Here is a 15,753-nt window from a genome sequence, read left to right on the forward strand (position 1 = left end):
TATAGGAGGGTCGCTTTCTGCTTCCTCCCTCTAGCCGCCATCTTGGAATTCCTCTCATAAGACTATTTTTTCTCTTTTACCTCTAACCTTAATTCAAATTAGTAAGGAAAATTTTCAACAATAGACTTTATTTTTCCTGCTCATAGGAATCTGTCTCTTGTTTAATGTCATAATTCCTGCAACAGTTTTGTACTTGAAATTTCCTGAGATATGTATATTGTGAATAGAACACATTTTCTTAAATATGTTTGTCCTATCATTTCCTTTTATTTATTTCAAAAGAGGTAGAGACTTTCAAATGTATCAGAACTTACCAAAACCAATTTCCTTGTGTTTCAAGACCTCTATTATCTGATTTCTTTAGTTAATAACCTGAGTCTCTTTGTTTTAGAAATCAAACTTGCACAACTTGTTAGTTTTGGCTTTCATATATTTGAACACATGGCTTTTAGCTCAGGACATATATAGTCAAACAAATGCATGAAAATATTCAAGTTATAATCTTGCTATGAATATATTGTCTCTGTATCAGGTCTTAGACCAGCCTAAACCCAGCTTCATTTAAAACACTATATGATATAGGATTACAGCAGTTAGTCTCAAAGCAGATTATTTTTGGACTTCAGCATTATAACAGATTTTTTTCTACTTTTGTACCACACATAACATATGCAAATCATTTGTCATCAGATAAACTCAAATTTATCTTCAAATTAATATTTCCTTAACTAGTAAATCAATTGCTATGTGATTTATTAATTTTGCACTTTCCAGACAGTTAAAGGCCAGCACAATAATTGTCAAATATTTTCAATTCATATTGAGGATTGCTTTTTATATACTTTGGGACATATTTAAATATGTCCCAAATATGATGAGAAAATTGACTCATCATCTGATTTTATAGTTGACTACATACATGAAGATGCTACATGATGGAAGATGGGAGCTCAAGGTGAAGAGAAAACAACATCTTTGGGGGTCAATAAGGAATGTGTCACTTTCTCAAAAGAACTAGGAGTTGGGATACCTTTTTTTAAATTTTGTTTTTCTTTTTAATTAACTTATTCATGTATAATTTCATCTTATATCTTGAGTTTTTAGGTACACAATAAAATTTTGCTACAGTCGGATAATACCTTAACTGAGCTTAATTTTCTTGCCTTATAAAGGAGCATAATTTTGATCTCTGTGGCTTTGGATAGGGGAAGGCATGATAAAATAAGGCATGAAGAATTATATATGGCGACTAGATCCATGGTAAGAAGCTTAGGTCAAGCAGAATCATGTAGTAGAAAAATGAATTTTCAACTCTGGTGAAAAAAAAGAGCTCATATTAGGTTCATCATGTCTAAATACTATAACTTAAAAACACTTTTTATTTAATAGTATGATCCATGATTTCTCTTTCAAAGTAGAAAGTTGGACTTACATGAAAATACGCTTATGTGTATGCATATCAGTACATATACATCTTGATAGAGTCAATTGGTGCTGTAGACAAGACTCCTTCTGTACTTATTGTTAAGTACTCCAAGTTATTTTAGTCAATTTGTGGGAGTGCCACAGAAAGTGTCCAATTAAATACATAACCACAAATTGTCATCCATAACTTTTCTGCTTTCCTCAATTGGTTATATTGAAGAACATAATACCTCTACTTTCTATTTCAGAGTAATATAGAAGAATAGAGGTATGGCTCAAGCAGTAGAGTACTTGCTTTGCAATCACAAAGCCTTGGGGTCAAACATCACTAGCACTAAAAGAATAAGAATAATATAGAAAATACCAGTAGCCATGCAACACCCACACACTATAAAAAAGGATTTTGAGGGAGTCTTGCCTATTAATGTTGGATAAAATGTTATACTCTCAGAAAAAGAACATAAACATGAAGAACATTGGGCTACAAAATCTTAACTATTTAAAATGAAAAAATTATTTCTTACAAAATCTTATCTATCCAAAAATAAAACTGAAACCAATGTTAATGGCAAACTATGGCTAGAATTTTTATCCTGAAAAACAATGTTTCCTACTGATGTGCAAACCCACATCAAAAGGTGAATATTCTTCAGTTCAAGCTGGTGGAGTGGCTCAAGTGGTAGAGCACCTGCTTAGTAAGCATGAGGTCCTGAGTTCAAACCCCAGGTACCACCAAAAAGGAAAAAGAAAAAATCAAAATTTTCATATTCTTTGGTTAATAATTCTGAAAGAAATGTATTACTTACAAATGCTCTTTGAAATTTTCCTCATCCATGAAGAAGAATGAAATCTTATCTTTCGCAAGTAAATGGATGGAATTGGAGAACATCATTCTGAGCAAGATTAGCCAGGCTCAGAAGACCAAAAATTGTATGTTCTGCCTCATATGCAGACTTTAGATCTAGGGCAAATACAGAAAACTGGTTGGACATGGGTCACATAATAAGGGGAGAGCACATACAGGAAGTATGGGGATAGGTAAGAAACCCAAAACATGAAAGTATTTCATGTCCCCACTGCAGAGGAGCTAATACAGAAACCTTAAAGTGATAGAGGTCAATATGAGAAGGGGATCAGGAACTAGTGAAAAGGTTAGTTAGAGATGAATCAACTTGGGATGTAACACATTTGTATGTGGAAGCAATGTTAGGAATCTCTCTATGTAACTGTCCTTATCTCAGGTAGCAAAAATACTTTGTATTTCTTATTATTGCTTATGTTTTCTCTTCAATAAAATTAGAGATAAGGGCAGAACGGGTTCTGCCTGTAAGCAAGGGGGGATGAGGGGAGAAGGTAGGGATGGGGAGTAGGGGGGAAGAAATGGCCCAAACAATGTATGCACATGTGAATAAATGAATTTAAAAAAAACAAAAACAAAAACAAATGCTCCTTGACTTACCATACAGTTACATCCCAACTAACCCACTGTAAGCTGAAAATATCATGAGTCAAATATGTATGTGTTAACATCTATCCTACCTACCAAACATCAGAGTTTACTGTAGCCTAGCTAATCAATGCTCGAAATATTTGCACTACTCTTAAGTTGGAAAAAGTTATTTTTAAAAAAGCCTATTTTATAATGAAGTGCTGAATATCTCATGTAATTTATGCACCTAAAATGAAAACTAGGATGGTTGTACAGGCAAACTTTCACCCTATTTCAAAGTCAACATATCATAGTCAAACTGTCATAAGTTGGCGATGATCTAAATACGAGTTTAAAAAAAAGAAAGAAAAAGGTTGCATAATCATGTACAGAGGTAGCTTACAGAACTGTCCAACTATGGATATGGAAAAAAGGTATAAATATCAAGGTACAAGAAATATGAAGGTCTCCAAACAGATTAAATCTAAACAATCCAATAATAAGACATATTGTAATCACAAAGTAGAAAGTCAAAAAAGGAAAGAAAGGATCCCACTGAAAGCACCACAAGGAAAGGAAATATATCACATACAAAGGATTCCAAAAAGGATCTGATTGGACTTCACAGTAGAAACTTTATAGGCCAGGAGACTGCAAAGTAGTCATCAAAATTAAGTAAACATAAAGACTTTCTCAGATAAGCAAAAGCCAAGGAAGTTCATCACTTGACCTATCTCATAAGAAATGCTAGCTGAAGGAAAAGGTTACTTAACAACTTAAAAGCATTCAACAGTATGAAACTTACTGGAAAAAGCATGTATGTAGTCACACTCCAAAAAATGTAATAATGTGGAGTATAAATCACTTATATGCTAGAATGAAGTGTAAAAGACAATGGTATTAAAAATAACTGAACCATCCTCAGAGAAATGCAAGCCAAAACCACAGTGAGACATGGCCTTACACATGCTTAAATGACTAATATGAAAAAGCTGAAAGATAACAAGTGTTTGTGAGGATGTGAAGAAAAGGAAACTTTTTACACTGTTGGTGGGGTTATAAATTAGAAACTCATGGGAAATTGTAAGATGGTTCTTCAGAAAAATCATTTCTTCAACATAGAATTATAATATGATCAAGCATTTCTACTTCTAAATATACATCCAAAGGAAATGAAATCAGCATTTTGAAAGGACATCTGTTTCCCCTAATTCACTGCAGCAATATCCACAATAGAAAAAATATATCATCACACTAAGATCAGACAAGTGTCCATCATTGGATGAATGAATAAAGAAAATGTGCACATATATGCATATGTATGCACACATACATTGAGCTATACAATTCATCTTTAAAAAAGAAGAAAACCCTATAATTTCCAACCACAGGTATAAACCTGGCTGACAGAGAGACAAGTACTACATTACCTCCTTTATATGAAGCATCCAAACAGTTGGAGTTCATGGAAGCAGAGAGTAGAATGGTGGTTATACCAAGGCTTAAGGGGCTTAAGGTTGGAGAGTTGTTCATCAAAAGATGCAAAATTTCAGTTAGGAAGAATAGGCTCAACAGGTCTGTTGTATATTGTGGTGACTAGAGTTAATAAAAATTTATGCTCTTGAAAATAACTAATTGAGTAAATTTTGTATGTGCTTACCAAAAAAAGCAGATAAGTATGTAAAGTAAGGCATATGATAATTAGCCCAATGGGGCCATTCCAAAATATATACATATTTCAAAATATGTTGTATGTGATAAACATACATAATTTTTAAAATAAATTTTAAAAGCAGTTCTGAGGAATCAGAAACAACAAAAATGCAGAGAAGAGTGCTCTCTTCAAAATGACAAACTACCTATGTGTATGTATATTAATAAATATGACATATTACTTAATATATAGTACATAAGTACTATATATGTTAGCGTCTATATACAAATCGATGCATGTTTATACGTGCACACAACCTTTTTGATTCTCTCTCTACCCGTGATATTCTCAAGCATTTGTCAATTTAATTATTCTGTTATTTTCTTTGCAGATATGCAATAAGAAACTATCAGCGACCTTTGAATATTTTATGAGTACCCATGAATAGCTGTTTTTCTATTGAGAATGAGTGCCATAGCTAAATTTGAAATGGCCAAATTTGTTTAAAGTTACAAAGACCTTTTTGATTTATTTTATCTCTTAGATTGAAATGAGAAAATCCTGGTCTTCTAGGGTTTTTGATTAGGAATCACACACTCAGAGAGTGCTTTGAAGCACATGACCTATTTTTAAAATGGAGATTGGCATTTATATTATTTAAAAGGAACATTAAATACAAAAAAGTAAGAAAAACAAAACAGAAGAGAATCTATACAGAACTCCAGTGTGGGCACTTAATTCCTTTCTAGCAGTCCCAAATGGAATATTTGAGAAACAGTGAAGTAGTGGTTCATTCAGTAGCTCATTAAAAACAGAGCTCACTGGTTCATGTTACTTAGACAATTTTTAAAAAGTGAACTTACATTTTACTGGTTTCCATCATGTCATTAGACAGTGGTTATAACGTTACAGAACGTGAAAGAAAGCTTTTATTTTGAAGTATTACCCAGGTTTCATCTTTGGAAGATAAGCAACTTAGCAACAGAACATTAAAAAGGATATCAAGATCATAATAATCTTCAGTCCTTTTATAATTCTAATTTGTGTCCTGTAATTTTTCTTGACTTTTGCCAAAATTATTTGTGCATGGAACGAATTTAGTTATATAAAGGAAAATGTAGGCCAGTTCTCCGCTGCCTCTGCTCTTCTCCTGTTCATCATGCCATTCATTGAGCTGGACACTAATTTGCCTGGCAACTGCGTGCCTGAGGGACTAGAGAAGCGACTCTGCTCGGCCACCGCCGCCATCCGGAACAAACCTGAGGAGGGACCCGCTGGTCTGCTAACCTCTGACCTTCTGTGCCCCATGAACCCATGGCCCTCTCTCCCCACGAGTGTCCTTCGTCGCTTTTCCCACCATGACCCCGGTGTGACTTCCAAGCACCTTGGCGGGTGCCCTGAGCCATGACCCCGTGGGCCACAAGCGTGCGGTCTCTCACACGTCCCGGTGCTCAACGCCAATACTGCGGGCGCCAGCTTCAGGCGAAACTTTTGTGTCCATCGCAGCTCATAAATATGACCGTGAGGCCTGGCCTGACCATGACCCTGGGCGGATCCACGGAACCTTGTGCCCAGCGGTTGTCTCCTCCATTGGTGTGGTGGGGACCGCTGAGGAGAACCGTGGCCACAGTGCCTGCTTCTTCGAGTTCCTCACTAAGGAGCTGGCCCTAGGCCAGGACCGGATAGTTGTCCGCTTTTACTCATTGGAGCCCTGGCAGATTGGAAAGAAAGGGACGGCCATGACATTTTTGTGATTGGCACAGAGTATCATGGGCATCTGTGAGCTGACTCTCCATTCCAGAGATGCCTCCTGGCAGAGTGAAGGCCTGTTGAAAATCACATTTGGGCATCCCTTCTGCAGATATGTCTGTGATTCACCTAACATTTTTTTCGTCTTCCCTAACTTCAATGCTAAATAAATAAAGAGAACCTCATTATGCAAATATGATTTATTTACCTCTAAACTCTCTCTCCAGCATCCTGGGACATATGGGCAGTTGGCTTGGTTTATGAAGAATATTGAACTGGTGATATCCTGAGAGTTCTAATCTCAGCCTAGTTTGGCCTAGACCATCACTTTCTGCTGATTGCTATGCTGGCCTGGCACACAGGGCTGCTTGCATTTCAGGGATCTTTCCTGGACTCACTTTGCATGCTGACTCTTGTTGACAAATGACTGGAGCAGAGAGCTGTGCATTATGCAAAATGCATGCCAATCATGGGGAAAGTAAAGTCTACCAGCAAGCCAAGCATGGAAATGCAATGTCATTATAAACATGACGTTGAATGAATGTTGTCCCTGTTCTCCAACTGAAATAACATACTGTGCTTTTGCATTTCAGAGTATTTCCAGGTGGGGTAGGGAGAACCCAAAGGAAGTGTCCATCTAGGTAATTTTCCAGATGTTTGCACACAGTTAAACTCAGCTCATGACCCTTAGACACTGGTGAAAGGTGTCTCTCTGCCAGTTAGATATCTGATGATCCGTGTCTTTAGTGTACCAGTGAAATGTCAAATTGAGATTTTTATTCTGTTAGTCTACATAGTTAATAAAGTTAGTTTCCAAATTAAAAAAAAAAGAAAATGTAGGCACAAATAAAAGTGTATATGAGAATGTTGAACTGGCATGATAAAAAAGAATTATTCTCAGAATTACAGAATTAGCTACGTGGTCTTGGGCATCATATTTGGCTCTTTGTTTCTTTTCTCTTTTCCCACTTTGGTTAAATTGGCTTTGAACTCATGGACTCAAGTCTTCTTCCTAACTCATTTTCCTAAGCAGCTAGCATTGTGGGTTTGCACTTCCATGCCCTGTTCCACATTTGCCTTTTTGTTTATCTAAGAGCAATCACAGGATGAGTCTGTATGCAGTCAGCTGATCATAACCTAAGTGCTGCCTGTAACACTACTGTATTCACAAAAATAGTATGATAAATTAGCAGAGATAAAAATGGGAGACTCTTGAGGTCAAGTCCCTCTAAAACTATAGTTTTGGTTAATATCTGTGTTAACAAGTGTATGAACATTTCATGCAAGCAAATACTTTACTTACTCTAGGTTACAGAAAAGTCTTGGGATACTTTTCCATGTTCTATCTCTACAGTCAAGATCAAATCCAATATAGGCAAAGTGATTGGGTAAGAAACAGAGTTCTAGGACTGTATTGTACCCACTACTACAAACTACCATGCATATTGTGATAAGGGGTTCTAGCAAAGCACGATAAGATGTAAAAGGATCAAGTTAACTACTCTTTGAGTTATTTTAGTTCATTATCCTTCTTAAAGGATGTGCACATGTATGCATGTGTGTGTGTGTGTGTGTGAAATAATTAAGGACTAGTCTAATTTTTAAATTCCTGTCTTATATCAGACCTATGGCACCTAAACATCACAGTGATTATTAGGAACCTAAAATATTCAGAATTATATTTTGCCAGAAGTCAGTGAACTATAAATTATGGTATTATCTATAAATGTTCTTACCTTCACATCTTTGACATTCATCCTCATTTCTTCCTTTCCCACAAATATATCATCAATATCCACCAGGACATACCTGTCCAAGAACAATGTCAGCCTCTTTCCTGATAAGAAGCAGGTGGTGCCTATGAAGATCACCTTGTGCAGACATCATGAAGTACCAGATCCGGAATTACTGTTGCATAGAGTGTTTTGCTGGACAAAGGTGAAAAGCATTTTCCTGCATGCAATTCACTTAAAAGCACAGGTTGGTAGGTTGAATGGTTATATCAGAAAATAGTCCTGTCTTCCCCAGAAAGCAGTCCCTTCTTGACCTTAGGGACTTTGGTAACAGGCAGCAAAGGAGACTGAGGGTTGACAAAGCAGCCCTTTAGAGCTAGATTATTAAAAAGTTTTAATGGAAAGCCTTTTAATTGTGTACTTAGTAAGCTGTTCTCATCGGTTTTATGAAAACCAATTTTATTAACACTGTATTCCACACAGCATTTTTGCAAAAGCTCTTCCTTCCATAAGTCCATGCTGACATACTTCAAAATATTTTCATAAATAACTGTAGTATACTTCTCTTTGCCATTATCTGTAAGAGGAGGCATGTCTCCCTTGCCAGGGGCGATGAGCATGTGGTACTGAAATCGAGTGGACTCCAAGATCGCTATGCGTTCTTTTTTTAAAATTAATTCATTCACATGCACATACATATTTGGCTCATTTCTCTCCCAGTGATATCTTGACCAAATTGAGACTATTGGCTCTTTATAAAGAGGAAGATAATAGGGTCAGTTTTGGATGTATCCATAAGTTTAACTGTTTTCAAATCCATGGATGGATAAGGTAGAATTTTGATGTCAGCACATTCTGCTTCTGCAGTGGTTTCAATAAGTGTCATTTCCTGTAGAGGAACTAGGCATAAATGACAATGCTTACAAAATAAAAAGTATCTAAAGGAAAAATCAATGCTTGAAAACTTCTCTGAAGCCTCACAATAAGATTCATTTTTTAAAATAATGCCTTGCAAGTATTTTCCAACTCTTTTCCTAAAGTGCCATAGTGAATAAAGTATGAGATGGTACAAGTATCAATTTCCAAAAGTTCATGTAACCATTGTAAATCATGTAAAATATTTGAAAGGATCACAAATGAGGGCAAAAGTAGAAGAGATTTTGAATATATCTGATACCAAGAATTGCTGCAGAATCCTTTAAGCATTGTCTGAAAGAGAAGAGAAATATATTATCTAAAACAAAAGTAGGAACATACACATTTATATTTATATGCATGTTCAAATATATATGCCATTATTTTGCATTTCAACTTTAACAAACCTTTGGATTTGACAGAGTTTTGAATACTTAGAAGAGAAAATAAAAAAATAAAGATAGCTACATTAGCTTTAAAAGAAATATTTTCATGTCATGTTTAGGCCAAATTCATTGGCAGCAATGAGTTTGATACTGCTGAACATGTCAGGCGTGGTGGTACGTGCTTATAAGCCTAGGTCCTTGAGAAGCAGAGATCAAGAGGATTGCAGTTTGAGACCAGCCTAGATAAAAATTTAGTAAGACCCCATCTGAATCATTAAGCCAGTTGTGAGGTGTAGGTAGGAGGATCTCAATCCAGGCTGGTCTGGGCATAAAAATGCAAGAATCTGATACTTTTAATTAAAGTGTGAATAATGGATGGAGAGGTTACATTCACAAACCACAGAGGGTTTGTCAGCTTAGCTCTGGCATAATCAGCCCCCCATGCTTAGTGAGAGGCTGTACCTCTGAGGACCTGTTCCTCAGAGTGTTCTTGCTGTTGAAGGGATTTGCCTCTGCTCCCAGGTGACAGCCAGGGTACACAGCCTTTTCAGTTAGGAGATATCTCTTAGTGCAGCCATGGCCGGATCACCATACAAAACATACCTCAATGCTGTTTTTATCATTGTCATTGTTAAAAAGCACAGGAAATAAGATTTGCCAGTAGACTTCATAATTTCCTCAATGCCAAGAATGTTATATAACTCCTCTGATAGGATGTTAATTCTGAGTGATTCACAGATATGAAGCCCATGGTTGTGAGAGAATGTAATACCACAACCTTAATCCAACTAGTGTCAAAGAAGTATGAAGCAATTATGTAGGTTTAATGTCTGTGTATTTTTCTCAGAACACCTATTGGTGACTTCAACTCCAGGCCTACTGCATGGGGTCCCAACTGTACTAACTTAGCTCCAGGACTTCTGTAAGATTTTGTTTTTTATTTCCAAAAGCTTTTGGATTCCCAGAAATGTGACTTACATAGCTCTCAAAGAATACTCCACGGCACTTCCAAAACTTCTTCCCCTCCAACCTCACCTTCATGAGAAACCATTTGTGGAAGAAAAGGGGACCCCAAATTTTCCTGGAGCCTTCCCACTCTACCTGTAGATTCAGATCTATTGGTTGCTGTACATCCTCTCTTTCTGTAAGGTAATGTTGACTAGACAGCTAAAAGAAGGCACGAGGGATGAGGATGTAGCTCAAGGGGAGATCATGCTTAGCATGCTCCTGTTTACGTCCTGAGTTCAAACTGCAGCACCCATAAAAGTAAACAAGTAACATTTTAAGCTGATTGAACATCAGGTAAGGAGAACTAGCCACCATGCTCATGATATGAAGGGGACTGGTAAGTCACAGAAGCCTTGGTTTTCAATGTCTTAGCCTGAAGCCACACGGGAGACTTAACAGAGGTGAGGCATTTGCAGGGCCAGGTGTTTTCCCAGAATCACAGCATCAGAATCTTATGACCTGTTTGTTAAACAAGCAGGTTGCATGCTCCCTCCCTTCCTTAGTGGGCACCCTAGGCTCATTTCAGGGCAGGCTGCACTGCTGGGAGAAAAGCAAGCAGAAGGGAGCACATTGCAGGTGGTCCCAGAGGACCAGAGGAGCACCAGGCTGAGACTACAAGAACCCTCCAGGAGCTGCCCTGTGAGCTGGGTCATTTTTTCCCCATGTGGGGAGGGGAGAGGAATGTGTCCTTATCAACTTGGGTCAATTTCAGCCTCCTCTGTCGTCCTTTAGTCACTCCTGCCCTTTTTTCCTTCCTACCCACCCTCCTGGCCATGGGACAGGTGTCCCCATGGTCCTATGTGCTCTCTGGGCTCCACTTCAAATCTAATAAGAATCTCTACAAATCTGCTCTCTGTATGCATCCTGGGTCACATTTCTGCACAATGCTGTGGTTTGAATATGCTCTGTCCTAAACAAACTCATTCAGGAGTTTAATCTCCTGTCTTAGGCTATGATAGTTAAGGGAAACTTAATTTGACTGTAGATTTTAGAGGTGGAAACTGATTAGATTGGACAATTGGGATGGAGCTCCCATGATTGAATCTTACAGACTTTATAAAAAAGGAGGGAGGGAGGGGGAAGGAGAGGAGAGGAGAGGAGAGGAGAGACAGAGAGAGACCAAGAGAGAGAGAGAACCCTAGATCTGTGAACTCAGTGACACACATGCTCTCATCATGATAGAATGCAACCAAGGGGACCTCACCAGAGACTGCACCAGAATTGTGACCTAACTAACTGCTTTCCTTACAAAGTATCCTGCCTTGCATATTTTATGATAGTTAAGAGAGAAGCTGACTAAAACACATTAAAGTCTGAAAATGACAGGTGGCTATTCACTCAGTATAGCATCCAGAACAATGGTAGCCTCTGGCAGGAAGAGAGATACATGCTCATCTAAAGCCCTACAACCTGGTACATCTGTGCCTTGCCATGTCAGACTTGGTCTTGGAATCAAGAGTGAGCCGGTGGTGGTGGTGCAGGAAATTAATGAGGTAAAGAGGATGAAGCAGGAGGATCTCGAGTTTGAGACCAGCCTGGGTTAAATTTTTGTCAAGTCATGTGGAGAGGGGAGTGGTAGAAGAGAAAGAATAACGGAGCAGGGTCTAATATATGTACATATGGAAATTTCATGACACTCTTTGAATAACTCTAGTAAAAATTGTTTTTAAATGTCAAGAATGATATTGCCTAAGTATATTAGTGGTTGCTGCTATGGAAGGGTTTGCATAGGTTTGAGGTTTGTAGTTCACATTTAAGGCATCTTCCCAGAAGTACTACAGCCTCAGCTCTGTATGCCTGGCGCTCCCAGTATATTAAGGTTCTGTGTCTCAGAGGTTCCCCACAGGTCCCACCGTGCTAAGATCTAAGTGCTGCCAGCACTATTTTCCTGCAGCCAGGGGAGAATGTTCCCCGTCTGGCTTCTAATGGCCTCATGTATGTTTTGGCTCATGGCTTCTTCCTCCATCTTGAGAGCCAACAAAGTTTTGTCTTTCTGTGCCTTTCTCCCATGGTCATCTCTTTTTAAAAGTACTTTGGTTTCATTCAACACACTGGAATCATCTAGAATAATCTGGCCATCTCTGTCAGCTGACAGGAACCTTACTTCTATCTGCGCAGTCATTCCACCTTACCCACGAACAACATGCTCACAGGTTGTTGAGGTTAGAATGTGGACTTCTTTGTGGGAAGAGGGACTTACTCTGCCTATCACAGGTGCTTAATGACACCAAACCAACAGGTAACACAAGAAGCTACTTTTCTCATGGGGGTGATTGATTCTGAATATCAGGGGGAATTGCTTCTGCATATGGGGCAAAGTGGAGTATCCCAGTATCACTGGAAAAAGACAAATTTTTGAGATTGTATTAATCTCTATTTATCTTTTTCTAGGTCAAGGGATGTAATTAGTTTTTGTTAAGTGTTGTCTTGTGCTTTTAACTACAAATGGAATTGTATTTGACTCTACAAAGCCATCTTAAGTATTTTAAATCCCTCTGTAGATTAGCCAACACCTGTGCTTATCTCATGTCTAATATTACAAAACATTCCTCAAAAAGCTTGTCAGTTTTCCAGCCTGTATGGAAAATCAGACAAACTGATAAGTGATAATATGTATACTTTAATAACTTGACTGGGATAATTTGCTAGACTTGAATTATTTAATGCAACTGCATAAATTCTATACTATTTTAGAGTTTAAAGCTACAAAAGTATTGTCAGGAATTGCTTGGATACTGAATAATAAATAATAAATTTCTGAACATCTTTTCTTATCACTCATACAAGAATAACATAGGTAATGTCTATTAGTAAAAGCTGTGTATGTTTTCACCAATTTTAATGTCAAAAAGCTACTATTTGTCCCCAGTTTTTCTGTGATTCCTTCAGGAAAGGATTTTTTCTTTCCTAATGTGCAATGTTAGATAAAAACATTGGGCTGGATGTATGGCTCAAGCACTAGAGTACCTGCTTAGCAAGTGTGAAGCCCTGAGTTCAAACTCCAATAGCAAAAAAAAAAGTAAATGAGTGAAAAGAAAGAAGCAAGAAATCTTAATGTCCAAGTGACTCTCAAAATGAAAGTCATAAGGAAATGTCACGTTATAGGACTTTTAATCTCTTGGGTTGGGTTTTTTCAACCCTTCTAAATATCTAATTGAAATTTTATACTATGTACTTCCCTCTAGTTACAATAACCTACACATTTTTTTTTCACTATCTGAGAATTTTTTTTTCATTTTTCTTTTATTATTCATATGTGCATACAAGGCTTGGTTCATTTCTCCCACCTGCCCCCACCCCCTCCCTTACCACCCACTCCACCCCCTCCCGCTCCCCCCCCAATACCCAGCAGAAACTATTTTGCCCTTATCTCTAATTTTGTTGTAGAGAGAGTATAAGCAATAATAGGAAGGAACAAGGGGTTTTGCTGGTTGAGATAAGGATAGCTATACAGAGCATTGACTCACATTGATTTCCTGTGCATGGGTGTTACCTTCTAGGTTAATTCTTTTTGATCTAACCTTTTCTCTAGTTCCTGGTCCCCTTTTCCTATTGGCCTCAGTTGCTTTAAGGTATCTGCTTTAGTTTCTCTGCATTAAGGGCAACAAATGCTAGCTAGTTTTTTAGGTGTCTTACCTATCCTCACCCCTCCCTTGTGTGCTCTCGCTTTTATCATGTGCTCATAGTCCAATCCCCTTGTTGTGTTTGCCCTTGATCTAATGTCCACATATGAGGGAGAACATACGATTTTTGGTCTTTTGGGCCAGGCTAACCTCACTCAGAATGATGTTCTCCAGTTCCATCCATTTACCAGCGAATGATAACATTTCGTTCTTCTTCATGGCTGCATAGAATTCCATTGTGTATAGATACCACATTTTCTTAATCCATTTGTCTGTGCTGGGGCATCTTGGCTGTTTCCATAACTTGGCTATTGTGAATAGTGTCGCAATAAACATGGTGTGCAGGTGCCTCTGGAGTAACAGTCTTTTGGGTATATCCCCAAGAGTGGTATTGCTGGATCAAATGGTAGATCGATGTCTAGCTTTTTCAGTAGCCTCCAAATTTTTTTCCAGAGTGGTTGTACTAGTCTACATTCCCACCAACAGTGTAAGAGGGTTCCTTTTTCCCCGCATCCTCGCCAACACCTGTTGTTGGTGGTGTTGCTGATGATGGCTATTCTAACAGGGGTGAGGTGGAATCTTAGTGTGGTTTTAATTTGCATTTCCTTTATTGCTAGAGATGGTGAGCATTTTTTCATGTGTTTTCTGGCCATTTGAATTTCTTCTTTTGAGAAAGTTCTGTTTAGTTCACATGCCCATTTCTTTATTGGTTCATTAGTTTTGGGAGAATTTAGTTTTTTAAGTTCCCTGTATATTCTGGTTATCAGTCCTTTGTCTGATGTATAATTGGCAAATATTTTCTCCCACTCTGTGGGTGTTCTCTTCAGTTTAGAGACCATTTCTTTTGATGAACAGAAGCTTTTTAGTTTTATGAGGTCCCATTTATCTATGCTATCTCTTAGTTGCTGTGCTGCTGGGGTTTCATTGAGAAAGTTCTTACCTATACCTACTAACTCCAGAGTATTTCCTACTCTTTCTTGTATCAACTTAAGAGTTTGGGGTCTGATATTAAGATCCTTGATCCATTTTGAGTTAATCTTGGTATAGGGTGATATACATGGATCTAGTTTCAGTTTTTTGCAGACTGCTAACCAGTTTTCCCAGCAGTTTTTGTTGAAGAGGCTGCTATTTCTCCATCATATATTTTTAGCTCCTTTGTCAAAGATAAGTTGCTCATAGTTGTGTGGCTTCATATCTGGATCCTCTATTCTGTTCCACTGGTCTTCATGTCTGTTTTTGTGCCAGTACCATGCTGTTTTTATTGTTATTGCTTTGTAATATAGTTTGAAGTCAGGTATTGTGATACCTCCTGCATTGTTCTTTTGACTGAGTATTGCCTTGGCTATTCGTGGCCTCTTGCCTACACATTTTTTCTAATCCACTTTTATTTGAAACCCTTTTTCTTTAATAGCTTTAGCTTTATACTTCTTCAGAAATGTCAAGAATTGAACTTCATTGAGAAAAACAGATGTCAGGATTTGACAGTGGTGAATAACCAGGTCTATCCTTTGTCAGTCTTTGGATTTTAAGTGACAGAGACACTGTGGAGAACTGCTTCTTTTCTTGAAATCCTTGTTTTGTACATGTTGTGCCATAGTGAATGAGTGGATGCTAAATAAATTTAAAACATGAATCTTCCCAAATCATCTGATTCATTACAGTGAAAATGTCCAGTTAGCATGCTGATAACATTGAACATTCTGAAATAATTCTATAGAGTTTTACCCTTTTTTGGTTCTTTCTAATCTGTCTTTATGCTTAGGTTTTAATATTGTGTCTAATCACATTGGCTTGTGAAAGTAACTATAGTAATTACAAAAATACTGTTCAA

General features: G+C 37.7%; 1 non-coding gene across 1 annotated transcript; it reads left to right on the plus strand.

Annotated features, from left to right (window-relative positions):
- The first annotated feature begins 2,086 nt into the window (after positions 1 to 2,086).
- Trnat-agu (transfer RNA threonine (anticodon AGU)) lies at positions 2,087 to 2,160 on the plus strand. The gene has a single exon. It is a non-coding gene; the product is annotated as a tRNA-Thr (tRNA).
- Positions 2,161 to 15,753: the final 13,593 nt, after the last annotated feature.

This window comes from Castor canadensis, chromosome 13 (genome assembly GCF_047511655.1).
Source record: "Castor canadensis chromosome 13, mCasCan1.hap1v2, whole genome shotgun sequence".
In the NCBI taxonomy this organism is placed as follows: Eukaryota; Metazoa; Chordata; class Mammalia; order Rodentia; family Castoridae; genus Castor; species Castor canadensis.